Source organism: Myotis daubentonii, chromosome 3 (assembly GCF_963259705.1).
Source record: "Myotis daubentonii chromosome 3, mMyoDau2.1, whole genome shotgun sequence".
Lineage (NCBI taxonomy): Eukaryota > Metazoa > Chordata > Mammalia > Chiroptera > Vespertilionidae > Myotis > Myotis daubentonii.
This window is the reverse complement of record NC_081842.1, coordinates 37,983,308-37,999,963: the sequence shown is the minus strand read 5'-3', so window position 1 is coordinate 37,999,963 and position 16,656 is coordinate 37,983,308. Positions and strand designations below refer to the sequence as shown.

The 16,656-nt window shown below is 41.6% G+C and overlaps 1 long non-coding RNA gene across 1 annotated transcript in view; it reads right to left on the bottom strand.

The window, feature by feature from the left end:
- The window catches only part of LOC132229230 (uncharacterized), a 223,409-nt gene that overhangs the window by 119,590 nt on the left and 87,163 nt on the right, over nt 1-16,656 (bottom strand). The window contains exon 3 of the long non-coding RNA XR_009451658.1: nt 13,393-13,517. This is a non-coding gene — a long non-coding RNA (uncharacterized LOC132229230). The remainder of the gene's footprint in view (nt 1-13,392; nt 13,518-16,656) is intronic.

The following is a 16,656-nucleotide window of genomic DNA, read 5'->3' as shown; positions in this document are numbered from 1 at the left end:
AGTGGACTGCAGACTGAAGAGTCCTGGGTTTGATTCCAGTCAAGGGCAGTACCTGGGTTGCAGACTCAATCTGGCCGGGGCATGTGTGGGAGGCAACCAATCGATGTATCTCTTTCACATCTATGTTTCTCTCTCTCTCTGTCTCTTCCCCTCCCTTCCACTCTCTCTCTAAAAATCAATGGAAAACTATCCCCAGGTGAGGATTAACCAAAAAATAAAATATTTAACATTATTATGTTGTAATTTGCAACAATAGACATGCCTTCCTCCTATTGATGTAATTGTTTCTCTTCTCTTAAAAACACCTTGCCTTTGGGCTTCTGCCTGAATCAATGCTTCCCAAATAACTATTTTTATAAAATCTCAGATAAATGTTTGTTGTTGCCTCTCACCTGGGCCTTTTTTACTTAGGTTAAAATCCCTAATCCACTAAATTCATCTATATTCACATGATTATATAGGGCTTTCCATGATAGAATAATGTGACCTCACCCCTAGTTATAGTTGACTAGGGGGGTCCCTCAGCCCGGCCTGCCCCCTCTCATAGTCCGGGAGCCCTCAGGGATGGGAGGCAACCTGGCAATCAGGGTAAGGCAATGCCCCCATCACACCTCTGCTGCTGCCACTGCCCACAGTGCAAGCCTCAGCCAGCCCTGGTTACCTGAGCCTCAGGCAGCCCTGGGTGGCTGGGCAGCTGACATCCAAGGCTTTCCTGTGCCTCTAGAAGGCCCTGGGGGGCTGGGGGCTGAGGGCAGGTCCAGCTTCACCATGTACCTGCAGCGCCGACCCCCCGCCCCCCTCCGGCTGGGCTGAAAGGACTGTGGGACTCTGGCCACAGGCGCAAGGAGTGACCAGACCTACCTGAGGGCGGGTCTGGCCCCACCGCGTGCCTGCCACCCCCTGGCGGTGCTAAAAGGACTGGAGGACTCCAGCATGGCTGAGGGGACTGAGTGCTGCCATCTTGTGGCTATGGGCACCACCATCTTTGTGACAGTGGGATGGTCAATTTGCATATTCCCTTTTTATTAGCTAGGATTGGCCTTGGGGTGGGTATGTGACCCAAGCTGAGCCAATCACTCTTCTTCAAGAATCTGAAATTGGTCCAAGAGATTCCTGCTTATTTTAGCTGCTCACATGAAAAGAAGTGATGCATTCCTGGGAAATGAACACAGAAACCACTTCCTGTCATGACAACTTGGAAATATCAAGTCTGCAACATGAGAGAAGAAAAAAGTGGATGTGAAAAGAGAAGACAAAAGAAAAAGTGTCGGTGGCCACTTACACCCCAATACTAATTATTCTTCAGGCTTGGAAGCACTCTGTTCTATTTCATGCTAGTGTAAATCAGGCTTTCAGGAATGCCAATTAAAGACTTCTAAATAATGTAGAGAGAGGGTGCCATAGGATTGGTGGGCCAGAAGGGACCAAAGTCAAATGCCCAGAAAAGGAAGAAAAATTGGAAATAACCATTTTTGCACTCTAAGATGAAACAGACTGGATAGGGATAAAATTACACTAAATAAAGTTGTTACTAGAAAGCAACATGGAATAATCAGGCTGAAGCCAGGATCCCAGATGTGAGGATTTGGGTGGTCAATAACTAAGAAACTTGGTTACTAGTGGATTGGCCAGGTTGGAAAGGCTCAAAATAGATTTGGTTGATTGAGTAAGCAAGGTTCAGTGTCCACATCTGCGTACCAACTTCAGGCTTCTGGCAGGAACAGAGAAACAAGTGCTGTGTTCACCTTTTTGAAGATCTTGATGCCGGTAAAATAGAAAGTAGATATTCCCATATTGAGTTTAGGTACTAATCTTTATGATGGCTATCTTTTGATTTATTTATCATTTTTAGATACTGTAGTTTTTAATATATAAGTGAAGAATATTTGCTTGTGCCATATGTATTAATCTCTTAACAATCTCCATTTTCTAAGATTGGGCAAAATTTATCATTGAACATGCTGATACTTACCTAAATTACAAGAACAATGAAAATATAGGAGTTATTAACAGCCTCCTGGTGAGGGGTCTTGAAAATTCAAGCTAGTCATTGATGACATATGTCTCTGAAGGCACATGCCACATATTGTCCAATTTAACTGTTGCCATCTATATTTATAAAAGGCTAAACAAAAAGCTGACTGGCTGGTGGGTATGATGTGCACTGAACCACCAGGGAGCAGATGCTCAATGCAGGAGCTGCTGAGCAACAGCAACTTTGCAGTGCCCTCTCACACTCCGGGACCTCTCAGGGGGTGTTGGACTGCCAGCGTTGGCCCAATCCCCGCAGACCAGGCTGAGGGACCCCACCTGCTGGAGGGACTACACTCATTCTGCAGATGCCCTTCGAGCCCCCAGTGCTACCCCAGGTGGGGCCGGCTGGGGAGGGACTGAGGGAGGTTGGCTCCAGGGCGTGTTCAGCCTGTCTCGCCCAGTCCAGCCCCGCCTGCCACCTTCTAATTAATTTTCTTTCAATGTGCATGAATCTGTGCACTATGTCTCTAGTATAAATATATCTAAGCATACCAAAATGTGGGTTATGGCAAAATTTACATGGATATCTATTTAATCTTTGCTTCTATAGATTATTTTAATCACTATGTTGATATACTTAGAATACCTAAAGAGATCAGTTGCACTGACAAATTAAATTAATAAACTTTTTAAAAAATGTCTTTATTGATTTGAGAGAGAGAGGGAGAGAGATAAAGAGATAGAACCATTGATGAGAGAGAGAGACATCAATCATAGAACATTGATCATTGATTAATCAGCTGCCTCCTGCATGCCCCCCCCCCACCGGTGATCGAGCTTGCAACCCAGGCATGTGCCCTGACCAGGAATCTCTTAGTTCATGGGTTGATGCTCAACCACTGAGCCACATTGGCTGGGCTTTTTAAACTTAGATAAATGGGCCTTAGTCTGTTGATAGACATGTATATCTCTTTGATTTTAAGTGCAGTAAGGTCTGCATAATAAACAGTTATTGAACTAGGTCATTCCATAGTGTCTAATACTGTGTACTTGACCTCTCAGCTTACTGAGAAAATATCCTAAGATGATGTTGACATGCTGTGTTAAGTTGTGATAGCATGAAAGAGTACTGAATTTGGAGAATGACGAGTAGGGATAAAAAGTATGGCTTTTTAGTCTTAATGAATTCAAGCAACTCAGCATTTCTGAACTTCACATTTTAAAAAAATGAAATCATGTTAATAGTATCTTTTCTTCCACCTTAAAAGCGTGACAGTTTGGAATCTAAATAACTCTTGAGAAAGCTCTTTGTAAAAAAGAGAAATAAATACAAATAAAAGAAACAAAAGAAGATCTTCCCACCCCACTCCCAAAAGGTCTCTACATTTCAAAACTGAAACTGTTGGAAAGTGAGAGTAGAAATTAAAAATCAGGACTCCATAGATGGCTTTAGAGGTAATCAGGAAAGGAAGATGCTTTTGTGATGTGATTTCAGATGGGCCAAAGTGGCTTCTCTGATTAAAACCAAAATAAGCCAAAAGCGGTTTGGCTCAGTGGATGGAGTGTCGGTCTGCGGACTGAAGGGTCCTGGGTTCGATTCCGATCAAGGGCATGTACCTGGGTTGCGGGCACATCCCCAGTGGGGGGTGTGCAGGAGGCAGCTGATGGATGTTTCTCTCTCATCGATGTTTCTAACTCTCAATCTCTCTCCCTTCCTCTCTGTAAAAAAATCAATAAAATATATTAAAATAAATAAAACCAAAATAAGAACAGAAGGCCTTTGCCTCTTTCTTACTAAGGGGTACCCAAGATGAAACCTATACCCACTTATTAAAATGTATCACTAATGAAAGATATGATTTTACTGTATATTAGTCATTTACAACTTAGTTTAAACACATGTTGAGTACCTGCTGCATGCATGCACATACATAATAAAGCTACAAAGAAGAATGAAATGCAGTTCTTCCTTTCAAGGAGCTCACAGTCTAACGGGAGAATCAAATTCATGCATGAAAATTTACAATACGTAATGTGATCAGCTCCATACTAAATGTTCAAATGTCAGTGAGAACAAGTAGAGGGACAGAGGGTTTGAAAAGGGATTTTCTAAGAACAGGCTTTCTGGTTGAAGTGAAGAACTGGTTAAAGAATCAGCCTGAGAAGATTAAATACCTCAGAAGGAATCCCTAAAATGTAAGATAATCACAGGGGAAACTAAGGGAAAACTAAGGGCTTGGGGGGCGGGGGAGGAAAGGGGAAGGGGGTGAAATACATTGCTTTGCCAATAGTAATACAACTGGTAATTTGGGCATAAATTCTGAACATTTGGGTCATAACCCATTCAAGAATATTATTTTAGGTTCTGTTGCTGCCTAATCAGCTGCAAATGAAAATAATGGCAAAGGAAGTTTCCAAAAGGAGAATGGGAAATCGTGGGTGACTCTATTCAATTTTAGTTTTAGTTGGAATGAAAAAAGTCAACAGGAAATGAACACCCAGCTCGCAAGGAAGGGACAGGAGTCTAGTAACATTCAAATTTCTATGCGCTGGAGGGCCTCTATGTTCTTTGAGTGGATTCATATGCCCAGTTCGCCTTTTGTTTGAAATTCTCCCAGGTACATTATTTTCCTGTCAGATCAGGGAAATAATAGTCACAAATCTAAAAATAATATGCTGATAAATTCCTTCGCTTTATTTTTCTTGGCTACCTTGGAAGAATAACTTTCCCCCCACAAATACTTGCAGTTAATTTTCATATCAGGTAAAATAACTGACATATTTCCATTTGACAACTGGTCATATGTAATCCTGTTGCTATTGCAAACTAGCTGAGAACTCATGAAACTTCTCCTTAGTGGCCCTAATGCAAGTGTCCTGATTTCTACTTTTTTACAATAATTGACAGATTCCTATACCTCCTTGCCTTTCAATTTCACATATAATTTGTTTTGTTAAAAGAGGAAATCCCTAAAGGATTTTCCTTGTCTCTACTGCTTCAAGAAAATAGAATTTTAAAATAGCTATAGTTTGTCCAATGGAGAGAGAGATGAGTAACTTACAAATAGTTACAGCTCTTCTAAATATCCTAGCAGTATACTCATTATTTTCATTCAAGGTAAAAAAAAAAAATGCAGAGCAAATAGAGCTTATATACATCAGGGGTAAAACATTTCATTATATTTTACTATTTCCAAATCAATTCCTAAAGCAATGTGTGAATTAAAATGTTTTATCCAACATTTTCAAGAAACCAATTTAAAATTACACAGCTTATAACAAATTGCCAGAAACATTGCAAGCAGTCATTAATTTACTCCAAACCAATTAAACTCTACATTAATACATGCAGTAATATACATGTACTTGTTCCTAATTTCCTTTTGTAATTAAGCCTGGTACCAGGCATTGCCTCACTTGACAAAGAATTTTAATCCTCTTGTTCTTTCCCTTGTCTTCTCTGGCCTCTATAACCAAGTGGCAAGTCACTTTGTTTAGTATCACTCTTCTTTTTGCATTTAAAAGAATAATATCTTAAGCTAGCTGGTTTGGCTCAATGGATAGAGAATCAGCCTATGAACTGAAGGGTCCCGGGTTTGATTCTGGTCAAGAGCACATGCCTGGTTTGCAGGCTCGATCCCCAGTAAGGGGGCGTGCAGGAGGCAGCCAATCAATGATTCTCTCTAATCATTTATGTTTCTATCTCTCTCTCCTTCTCCGTTCCTCTTTGAAATCAATAACAAAATATATCCTATCTAATAAAAGAGAAACATGGTAATTGGTGTATGACCGCTACCCTTCCCATTGGATAATCAGGGTGATATGCAAATTAACTGCCAGCCAAGATGGCGGCCGGCAGCCAGGCAGCTAGAAACTAGCATGAGGCTTGCTTGCTTCAGTCACAGAGGACTCCATCGTTCCCGCCTGCCTTGCCCGCCTCTGAGCTTGCAGTTTAAGAAACATTGTAACAAATATAGAAGCTAAACAAAACCCCAGAAACCAGCTTTCAGGGAGCTGGGATCTCAGAGCTGGAGTTGATACAGAATTTCGATTATAGAACCTAAACAAACCAGATACCTACTTTCAGCAGCTGAGGCCTCAGAGCTGGAGCCAGGCTAAAGCTGGCCCAGAATAAAAAAAGAAAAAGAAAAAAAGGAGCAGTTGGGAGCTTCAGTCCCAGCCTGAAAACAGCCCTCAGCCCCTCACCCAGACTGGCCAGGCACCCCAGTGGGGACCCCCACCCTGAAGGGTGTGTGACCAGCTGCAAACAGCCATCATCCCCTCACCCAGGCTGGCCAGGCACCCCATTGGGGACCCCCACCCTGATCCAGGACACCCTTCAGGGCAAACCAGCCAGCCCCCACCCATGCACCAGGCCTCTATTCTATATAGTAAAAGGGTAATATGCGTCCCAGCACCGGGATCAGCGGAGCCATGAGGCCTCCCGGCACCGGGATCAGTATGACAGGGGGCAGCGCCCAAACCCCCTGATCGCCCTGTGACTCTGTGTGTGACAGGGGGCGGGGCCACAACCTCCCTATCGGCCCTGCTCTGTGCCTGATAGGGGGGAGCTCCCCAACCCCCTGATGGCTCTGCAGTTCTGTGTGTGACAGGGTGCAGCACTCCAACCCCCCCACCCCACGGGCCCTGCTCTGTGTGTGATGGGGTAGAGCCATAACCTCCCCATTGGCCCTGCCCTGAGTGTGACAGTGGTGGCGCCCCAACCCCCTGATCAGCCATGCTCTGTGTGTGACAGGGGGCGGTACCCCAACTCCCCTATCGGCCCTACTCTGTGAGTGACAGGGGGGAGTTCCTCAACCCCCTGATCGACCCTGCTCTGTGCATGACAGGGGGGAGCTCCCCAACCCCCTGATCGACCCTGCTCTGTGCATGACAGGGGGGAGCTTCCCAACCCCTTGATTGGCCCTGCTCTGTGCGTGACAGGGGGGAGCTCCCCAACCTCCTGATTGGCCCTTCTCTGTGCGCGACTGGGGTTGGCGCCGCAACCTCCCCATCGACCCTGCCTTGAGTGTGACAGGGGGCGGTGCCCCAACCCCCCAATTCGCCCTACCCTGAAGTGACTGAGGGTGGCATCGCAACCTCCCAATCCGCCCTGCTCTGTGCATGACAGGGGGCAGTGCCCCAACTCCCCAATCGGCCCTGCTCTGAGCCCAACCAGGGGCTGCACCTAGGGATTGGGCCTGCCCTCTGCCACCTGGGAGCAGGCCTAAGCCAGCAGGTCGTTATCTCCCGAGGGGTCCCAGACTGCGAGAGGGCACAGGCCGGGCTGAGGGACCCCCTCCCTTCCCCCCCCCGAGTGCACAAATTTTTGTGCACCGGGCCTCTAGTATAAAAATAAAAAATAAAAGAACAATTTCTTTTAAACACTCAAATAACATGTAGTGAGTTTCTGGGTTTTCCTTAATTGTCTTATATTTGGGAGACAGTCCATCCTTAAATCCATGGGGAGGAACTTTCAGAAGGTTAATAGAAAATTCATAAGAAATGTTCCAGAATTGAACATCAACGATATGGGAGAAATGAATGCATATTGCACTAGTTTATAGTCAAGATCAGATATATATATTAGTCAGGGTTCTCAAGTAAAACAGAACTGATAGATTGGATGACACCCACTCACACTCTCACTGACACACCCAAAAATAATGTTTAATCTGGGCACCCATGACCAGTCAACTTGTCACATAAAATTAACCATCACAAGTTCAACCCTTGTCAACTTGGCACCCACACACATCTCCTTAAACCATACTTGATCTCCAAATAAAGACAATAACAAGGTTATAATTCTGCCAACCATGATACAACTATCCTGTCCACAACTGAGACTTCATCAACCCCTTTCTCAAACGAGGAGGTGAAGTTCTTGAGTGATATTTACTGTTTTCCTTGTTATCTTGTAGTTTAAATTAGTAATACTTAAATGCTATGCTATAAAGTCAATGGATATTATGTTACATGATAATAAGAGAGAAAAGAATGTGTGTGTGTGTGTGTATACACAAACACAAATATATTGATGACAAAATAAAGAGAACATATTTATGAAAATTAGTTTGTGTTTCTTTAACTAATCACATGGTCAGAGATCATATTTATAACTCCCTTCTTCCATTACCCACTATGTATTCCTTTTGCTTTCACCAAGCACCTTTGCTGGCCATGGTTCTTTATCTGGTGGGGTGACTCAAACCTTCATTCTTGAAGGGTCTGGGCTATCAGTAGTCCTACCTGGACTGGGTCATTGTAGTTTTCCTTTGACCTTGTCATAGGATGTGGTAATACTAAGAGATGCCCTAGGCATCTCCTGTATTTCAGACACACTCTTCCCAACTGCCACTGTGGAGCAGCAGTCCAATTCCCTTTGGTAGTAGTCAGGATCAATCACCCCAGACAATACAGTAACTCCCTTCTTTGCCTCAAAATCCCTCCTTTTTTTTAAAAAAAAAATATATTTTTATTTATTTCAGACAAGAAGAGAGAGGGAGAAAGAGATAGAAACATCAATGATGAGAGATAATCATTAATTGGCAGCCTCCTGCACGTCTCCTACTGGGGATCAATCCTGCAACCCTGGGCATATACCCTTGATTGGAATCAAACCCGGGACCCCTTGGTCCATAGGCCAACGCTCTACCCACTAAGCCAAACCAGTTTGGGCTAAATCCCTTCTTTAGATCCCTTCCTCTACATTACACCAATGCATGTCACTCTGCCTGTTGATTCAGAAACAGGAGAATCCCCAAGTATTCAGGTAGCAGTCTGGATGACCCAAGTGGTAGGAAGTTTGCACAGCAGCCTGGACCTGTTGCAGAGCCTTCTCTTGCTCTGGACCCCACTCAAAACTAGTGGTTTTTCAGCTCATTTGGTACATGAGCTGGAGTGCAACATCCATATGAGAAATATGTTACCTCCCAAATTCAGAGGCCGAATAGACACTGTGCCTCTTTTTGGGTTGTAGGAGGAGTCAGATGCAACAACTTATCCTTCATCTAGAAGAGCTATCTCTACTTGCCTCACACCAATGGATCCCTGGAAATTTCACTGAGGTAAAAGGTCCATGAATTTTAGTCATATTTATTTTTCGCACTCTGACATACAAATGTCTTACCAATAAGTCTTGAATAGTTGTTACTTGTTGCTCTCTAGGTCCAATCAACATAATGTCATTATGTAATGGGCCAGAATGTAAGGGAAATGCTAGCTGGAAGCAAGCTGTGTTTGGTAGACCTTATGTATAGGGTGGAGAAAAGGCATTGGCCAGGTAAAGAGCTGCATACCAGGTACCAGGGAATTGTTAATTTGTTTAAGCAATGTAACCACATCTGGTATAGCAACTACACTTGGAATTACCACATGGTGATTGTTGCTTTGACTCTCCATGCCCACCTTGACTTTGCCAATTGGTGCAATTATTTGGTTCCTGCCACCCTGCGATCCAATTACTCCTATTGCATTTAGGTTTCTCAATTCAGTGACTTCAGTTCCCACTGTTAAATCTGGTATATAAGGAGAGTGATCACAAAGCTTTTTAAGGATGCTGGGTCTCCCTTCACACATTTATTTCTTACTGGTGAAGGGCATTTCTTCTGGACCCTTTCAGTGCGATAAGTAGGTCTTAAGTGATAAATCCACTTTAGCATCCCTAAGCCTTTGAATCCCTTTCTCTACCTTAAACCACAGCATGTGCAGCATTTCCAATTCACTCACAGTGGGTCATCTTTTGATCTATTTTTTAGTCAACCAACCAAAGAAACTGTTAGAGTCCTTTCTAACTCCCCAAGCCACATACAATATCAAATGCAGAATTTTTCTTAGTGAGCCATATCAATAAATTCAGCCTGATCTATCTTTGTGTTCCTTCTGCCATTACCCCACACCCTTAGATTTCTGTGTGCATAAATTAGAGATCTTTTGGAGTATAATGCACCTTTTCATTGCATCTCACCTTTGGGACTTGAGTCTAGTTCTAGGTCTAGAAGCAAAGATGGATGGGTGGTTGTGATTGGTCCTGAGGAGAATCAACATAGTCTTAAATGGCAACTACCTCAGGAGAAGCCATTACAGTTTTCTTAGGCAAAGTAGAGTTAATCCCTTCAGATGGAGGTGGAAAGGCCAATATCACTGTGCATTGAGAGGTCAATACCATTAAAGGCAGGAATGCTACTGTCACTGGGGGTGGGAAGGCCAAATCTGCTAGGGGTAGGAAGGCCAAATCTGCTGTGGGTGGGAAGATGTCTTCAACTGGTGAAGAATACTCACCAAAATTGAGTGACTCATTAGAGTCTTCATACACCTCCCCATCCCAAAGTATAATCCCATTCTTTCCCAAGAAATGCCCTCACTTTACCAATAGACACTGTGGGAGTTCAACTTGCATTGTAATTCAGCAAGTCCTAGGTTGAGGTTCTCTATTTGATTTGCAAAATTTCAGGCTAAAGGAAATAAGGTCCCTTTGGGATACATATAAAGCTTTACGTCATTTATGTAGCACTTGAGCTGGGAGTTTGGATCCCTGAGCTTATCTTTTTATTTTGCCACTTTGTCAGCAATATTAGGGGCAATCATTCAATGTAATTATTTTTGTTAATTTTCAAAAAATGCTTGAAAATATCATATAAAATATGAACTATTCTTATGAGTGATTAGAAGTATCCAATGCAGCTATTTTGCATATCTCTATAAATAGTTCACACTGTGAACTATCAGTACTCACTTTACTATTGAAAATAGAATCATTATAATTTTAAAGTCTAATTAGATTAAAGAAATAATTCTAGATTCTTGGTACCAAAACTTATATTAGTCAGAGTTTACAGACACAGAAGCTATAGGAGATAGATGATTAGATAGATAATGAGAAATTGCCTTATCCAATTGTGGAGGTTGAGAAGTTCTGTGATCTGCCATCTGCAAGCTAGAGATCCAAGAAAGCTGATGGTGCAATTCAGACCAATTTCAAATGCTTGAAAACCATAGGAGTCTAATTCTAGAACTCAGCTGACCTTCCCAAAGGGAACCCCTCAGGATGTTCCTAAAGGCCTGGATCAGGTATACTGAGGTGATGATAGGAAGGCAGGAGAGGGCCAGAGTATAACTAAGGCTTAGCTTCCTGAGATTGTCATCATATATGACTTTTCTGAAAAGGAGTTTCCATACCTTAGCAATATTAACTACATTTATTGCTATTAACTACCTTGACCACAAAGTCCAGAATAATAAAACTTGCTTTTTTAAATATTATGATATATTTTCTTGTTAGATATTTGATATTACCTTCTTTGGGATATAATTAACTTTTAATGTGCTGATATCTTTTTAATTCAATCAGACTGTTCAATAAAAACAGAGACATTACTTCATTCCTGGCACACAGTTCTCTGTATCTCACAAAGCCCTGCCCAGTGCAGCCTACTCTCCTGTGAGCACAAATATGGGAAAATACTGTGGATATTAGAGAGCCCTGTATAGACATTAGTAGCTGTTATTACAGTATTAATTGATGTTGTAGGTAATCTAATAATTACCCTTATTTATGGTATATACTCTCCTCCAGGGACATGGCAACTGGTTAAAATTGTCCAGGCTCCCTATAGATGCCCTGAAATCTTCCCAGAATTTCTAGGACTTCAATCCTACAAGATTATCTAAGGAAAATTCATTACACTCTTCACTGAGAAGAGATGATATTAAAAATTAATGACCAGTTCAGTCCTCTGGGATGTAATATAATTCAGGGAAGGGGAGGAGGTCTGTCACTTTCTTTTTCAAGGGCAATTCACAACAACACTTTGAGTGGAATAAATCCCTGAAGCTTGATGTTCTTCTCCATTATAGAACACGAGCGTTGACAACATCTTTTAAAAGTAGCAATATTTCATCTTAAATTAGTGCATGTGTTTGTGAAAGAAAAGAGGTAGTGTGTTGTAAGACCTATACAGATGTTCATAACATTTACTCCCATGAATTTCACAACTAGAAATAGCTCAATGGAAGCAAAAAACTAAGGGAATGGATATATCTTACTAGTGCCTTATCTATGATAAAAAGAATAATTAAAAACAATTTACATGCCTAATATTAGGGAAATACTTAAAGAAATTATTTTATACTAGCCAGAAAACACATTAGAAAGATATTAAAATTTAGCATTTTAAAATCTAAACACATACATGGAAAAATGTTTATGCCATAAGTCAAGTTACAAAAAAAAAAAAAAGCAGAATAGAATATTTGTGCTCAGTGTATGTTTATACATGAATGACAGTAACATTTCCCAAATGGAAAGAGTTGTTTCACTGGGTAAAGATTTATGTTAAATAAAGAACACAGGTTTGGGATTAGAAAAAAGTATGAGTTCCAACTCTGCCATACATTGTGTGACAAAGACAAATTATGGAATCTCTCTAAATATCCATTTTCTTATTAGCCAAGATTTTTTGGTAAAAATCAAATCCATTTAAAAAGCCTATACTGTATATAATGAACTCAGCACGATATTTCCCTTCTTCTTTACTAAATATTTGAGATTTTTTTGAAATGAGAAATTTTATTCAAGTGGATGATTTTTATAGAAATTTCAATTTCCCTGTTTTTGACCCAAATAAAATTTTCAGTAGGCTATTCTAAGTTAATAATGTGATAACTATTCTGTAATTGGTCAATGATCTTTATATTTGAATGGATTTCAGAAAGATATAAAATATCCTGGATTGTAGGTCAATTTCTATATACAATTGAATATAGAAAGCTAAGAATGGTATATAAATTATGATGATTTATTTTGTGTCACAGGATGCCCAAATAAAACATTTTTTCTGGATGTGTCTGTGAGGGTGTATCCAGATGAGATTAGTAGCTGGATTAGGGAATTAGTAAAGGTGGGCTGGCTGACTTCTTCAGTGTAGGTGGGCATCATTCAATCCACTGAGCACCAAAATAGAGCAAAAGTTGGAGAACAAAGGAATTTATTCCTTTTCAGCTCTTTTTACTGCCTCAGTATTTGAGTTGGGATATCTCATGTCATCCCATCTGATTTTATCTGGCTCTTAAACTGGGATTTAATACCAATTTCACACATCCTTGGACATCTCTAGAACTAGACCCTTTTAGAAACTTGTGAGGAGAGGGCTCTACCTAATGATTCTATACCACTCTGGAGCAAAAGACTTGTCCTGTGCCAGAGCCATCCACATGTAAGAACTTTACTCAGGTCAGAGGGTACAAAGTATCAAGTTATAAGAATGGACAGTGAAAGGAGTTGCTGATTCAGGCAGACAAAAGTATATCCATTCATTCTACAAATACTTATTGGAACCTACAAGTATCTGGCACTGGGTGCTTATAATCGAGATATAAAGGAAAAAGTGGTAAGCAAGACCACCAAAAATGACTTACCCTGGTCAGTAGGTGGTTAGCATCAAAGCCAGATCTTCAACCCAGATCTAACAATCCATTTTACCCAAGGGTCCATAAAGACATTTTTATCACCTTTGCCCTATTGAAGTTTTCAGTCTTTTTCTCTGAAAGAAATGGCAGAAATATTTTTCAATGCACAAGTAGTTTTTAATCTTTCTTATTATTATTATGATATTCCAAGATTATAAGTTCTTTTTCATTTAATATGTATCCTTCAATGAAATGAACTTGAGTAACAGGTACTTAAGTATCTACAATGTTTCACAAACTGTTACAATGCTTCAAATAATGGTAAAAGTATTAAAGTTGTGTTGTTTAAGATAGCCACATATGGCCAACTGATTTAAATTTAAATTATATAAATTTAATTATTCAGTTTCTCAGTTGCACTAACTACATTTCACATGTTCAAAAGCTACATGTTGCCAGTGGCTACCATATTAAACAGCACAGATATAGAACATTTCCATCATTGCAAAAGATCTGTTGCAAAGTATTATATTAAAGCCATGAACTACTTCCCACTCAGTATTGTAAAGAATGAATTAACTTGTAAAATATTTTTTTTCAACACATTCGGCCTTGAGTAATAGATATTTACAAAAGGACATTCAGGAAGAGAGATCTTACTGAGAAGCAGTACAAGAGGGATACAATCATCTTGCATTCTCCTTCTTCCCTATTACAAGATTAAATGCTTAAATGGCATTATTTAAATACTTCAGATACTCAAAAACTTTCTCTCCCTATAACCAGAGTTTGAAAATTTTTTCCATAAGTTTTGTGAAATGGTTCATTTACATTATTCACTATAGTACTCATTCTCATGCACATATATTAAATATGAAACAAATAAACAGTACATGCTAAAGAAAAAACATAAGATTTTTATAGGAAGGAAAGTTATTTCCAAGTGGGTATTCAAATAAAGAACCAGAAAAAAAGGATACAGTACTTTTAACTACAAATAATAGATTGTCCACATTCCTTTTTCAAAATTAGAGAATTTCAGAGAAAATCATAGAAGCATAAAATATTTTTAAATAACACATTTATAGTAGTAAAAATGTAGAAAACCTAAATGGCCATCAATCCAACATTAGCAAAATAAAATAATCACTTTCATACAAAGTGATATTATATAATCATAAAAAAGGATGACCCAAAACCTGAAAATATAGTCTTCTCCCAAGAAGGAGCACTGTGGTTGCATATAAAGGAAATAAGTGTGCTAATACAAAAAAGAAAAAGATAAATAATGATTGTTAATGGTTGTTAATGATTGTTTAAAGTATTTATATTGGTTACTCTAGTCAGTAGTATTATAGTATTTGCTATTCTTTTGCCCCCTTTCTCTCTTCTCTCTATCCCTCTCTCTCGGTCTCACTCTTGCTCTCATTTTTCTCTCTCTTATTCTCTTTCCCCAGCTTTGCAGTTTGTTTTTTCTTACATTGAATATGTACAACTATTACAACAGAAAATGTACGCTATACTTTTAAAATAAAATAAAAATTTCTCTTGCTGGATACCTTTTAGTACAGAGTTCAAATAATAAATACAAGAATATCTGAGCAAATGAATAAACAGAGAAATAAATATAGCTAACTTTCCCAACACACCTAATCTACACTAATAAAAGAGAAAAATGGTAATTGGCGTATGACGCTACCCTTTTCATTGGCTAATCAGGGCTATATGCAAATTAACTGCCAACTAAGATTGGCAGTTAACTGCCAACAAGATGGTGGTTAATTTGCATATGTAGGCACAATGCAGGGAGGCGAAAGGGAAAGAAGGAAGAAGCCCCCTGCCACTGACAGAGATCGAAAACCCAGGGGGGAGCTAAGAACTGGGGGGCAGGGCAAAGGAAGCCCTGGGGCCGCCTTTGCCCTGCTCCCCAGCCATGATCAGAGAATCAGATCCCTTTTCCACCCTGGCCAGTGATAGCAGGAAGTAGGGGTGGAGCCAGCGATGGGAACTGGGCACGGTTGAAGCTGGCAGTCCCAGGAGCTAGGGGTCCCTTGCCTGGGCCTAAAGCGAAGCCCACGATCGCGGGGCTGCTGCAGCTGCGGGTCCCCGCTGCCCGGGCCGGACGCCTAGGCCAGAGGCGTTAGGCCTGGGCAGGGGTGGAGCCTGCAACTGCGGGGAGCTGGGGGTCCCCTGCCCAGGCCTGACACCTCTGCTGGAGGCCTCAGGCCTGGTCAAGGGGCTGATCCGGTGATTGGTGATCGGAGGGTGATGAGGGTCAACTCCTCTGGCTGAGGCATCAGGCCTGGGCGGGGGGCAGAGCCAGCAATTGGAGGGGTCTGGGGGTCCCCTGCCCAGGCCTGATGCCTGGGCCAGAGGCATCAGGCCTGGGCTGGGGGCAGAACCAGTGATGGGGGGAAATGAGGGTCCCCTGCCCAGGCCTGACGCCTCTGTCAGAGGCGTCAGGCCTGGGCAAGGGGCCGATCTTGCGATTGGAGGGTGATGGGGGTCAACGCCTGAGGGCTCCCAGTATGTGAGAGGGGGCAGGCTGGGCTGAGGGACACTCCCCCCGCCCCCACACCCAGTGCACGAATTTCGTGCACCGGGCCCCTAGTATGTAATAAAAGCCTAAGCGACCATTAAAGTGGAATGACCAGAACGACCGGTTGCTATGATGCACACTGACCACCAGGGGGGAGATGCTTAATGCAGGAGCTGCCTCCTGGAGGTCAATACCTCCCACAGGGGAAGCACAGCTCAGCCAGAAGCTGGGCTTGGCTGGCAAGCGCAGCAGTGGTGATAGGAGCCTCTCCCACCTCCCAGGTAGTGCTAAGGAGCAGCAAGCCAATCAGTAAGGAGCAATGAGCCGGCGGGCGGTAAGGAGTGAGGGGTCCCAGGCTGCGAGGACTGTGAGGAGAAAGAAAATTAATACCTGGCTGCATTAGAGGGCAACTACAAAAAAAAAAAAGAAAGAAAGAAAGGAAGAGAACATCTTAAAAGTAGTCAGAAGAAAACCAGCAGGCGAACATCCCCCGAGGGGTTCTGGACTGCGAGAGGGCACAGGCCGGGCTGAGGGACCACCCCTCCAGTGCATGAATTTCATGCACCAGGCCTCTAGTATAATTATATGATTTTTGTTGTTTTGGGACACCTCTAGTAAATGAAATAGAATTTATTTTTAAACGTCTTAAACACATCTACAAGGAATCAAACTTTCTGTTAATTACTAGCCTTTATTAATATTATAAAAGGGCCAATTAAAAGAGCAAGAAGATT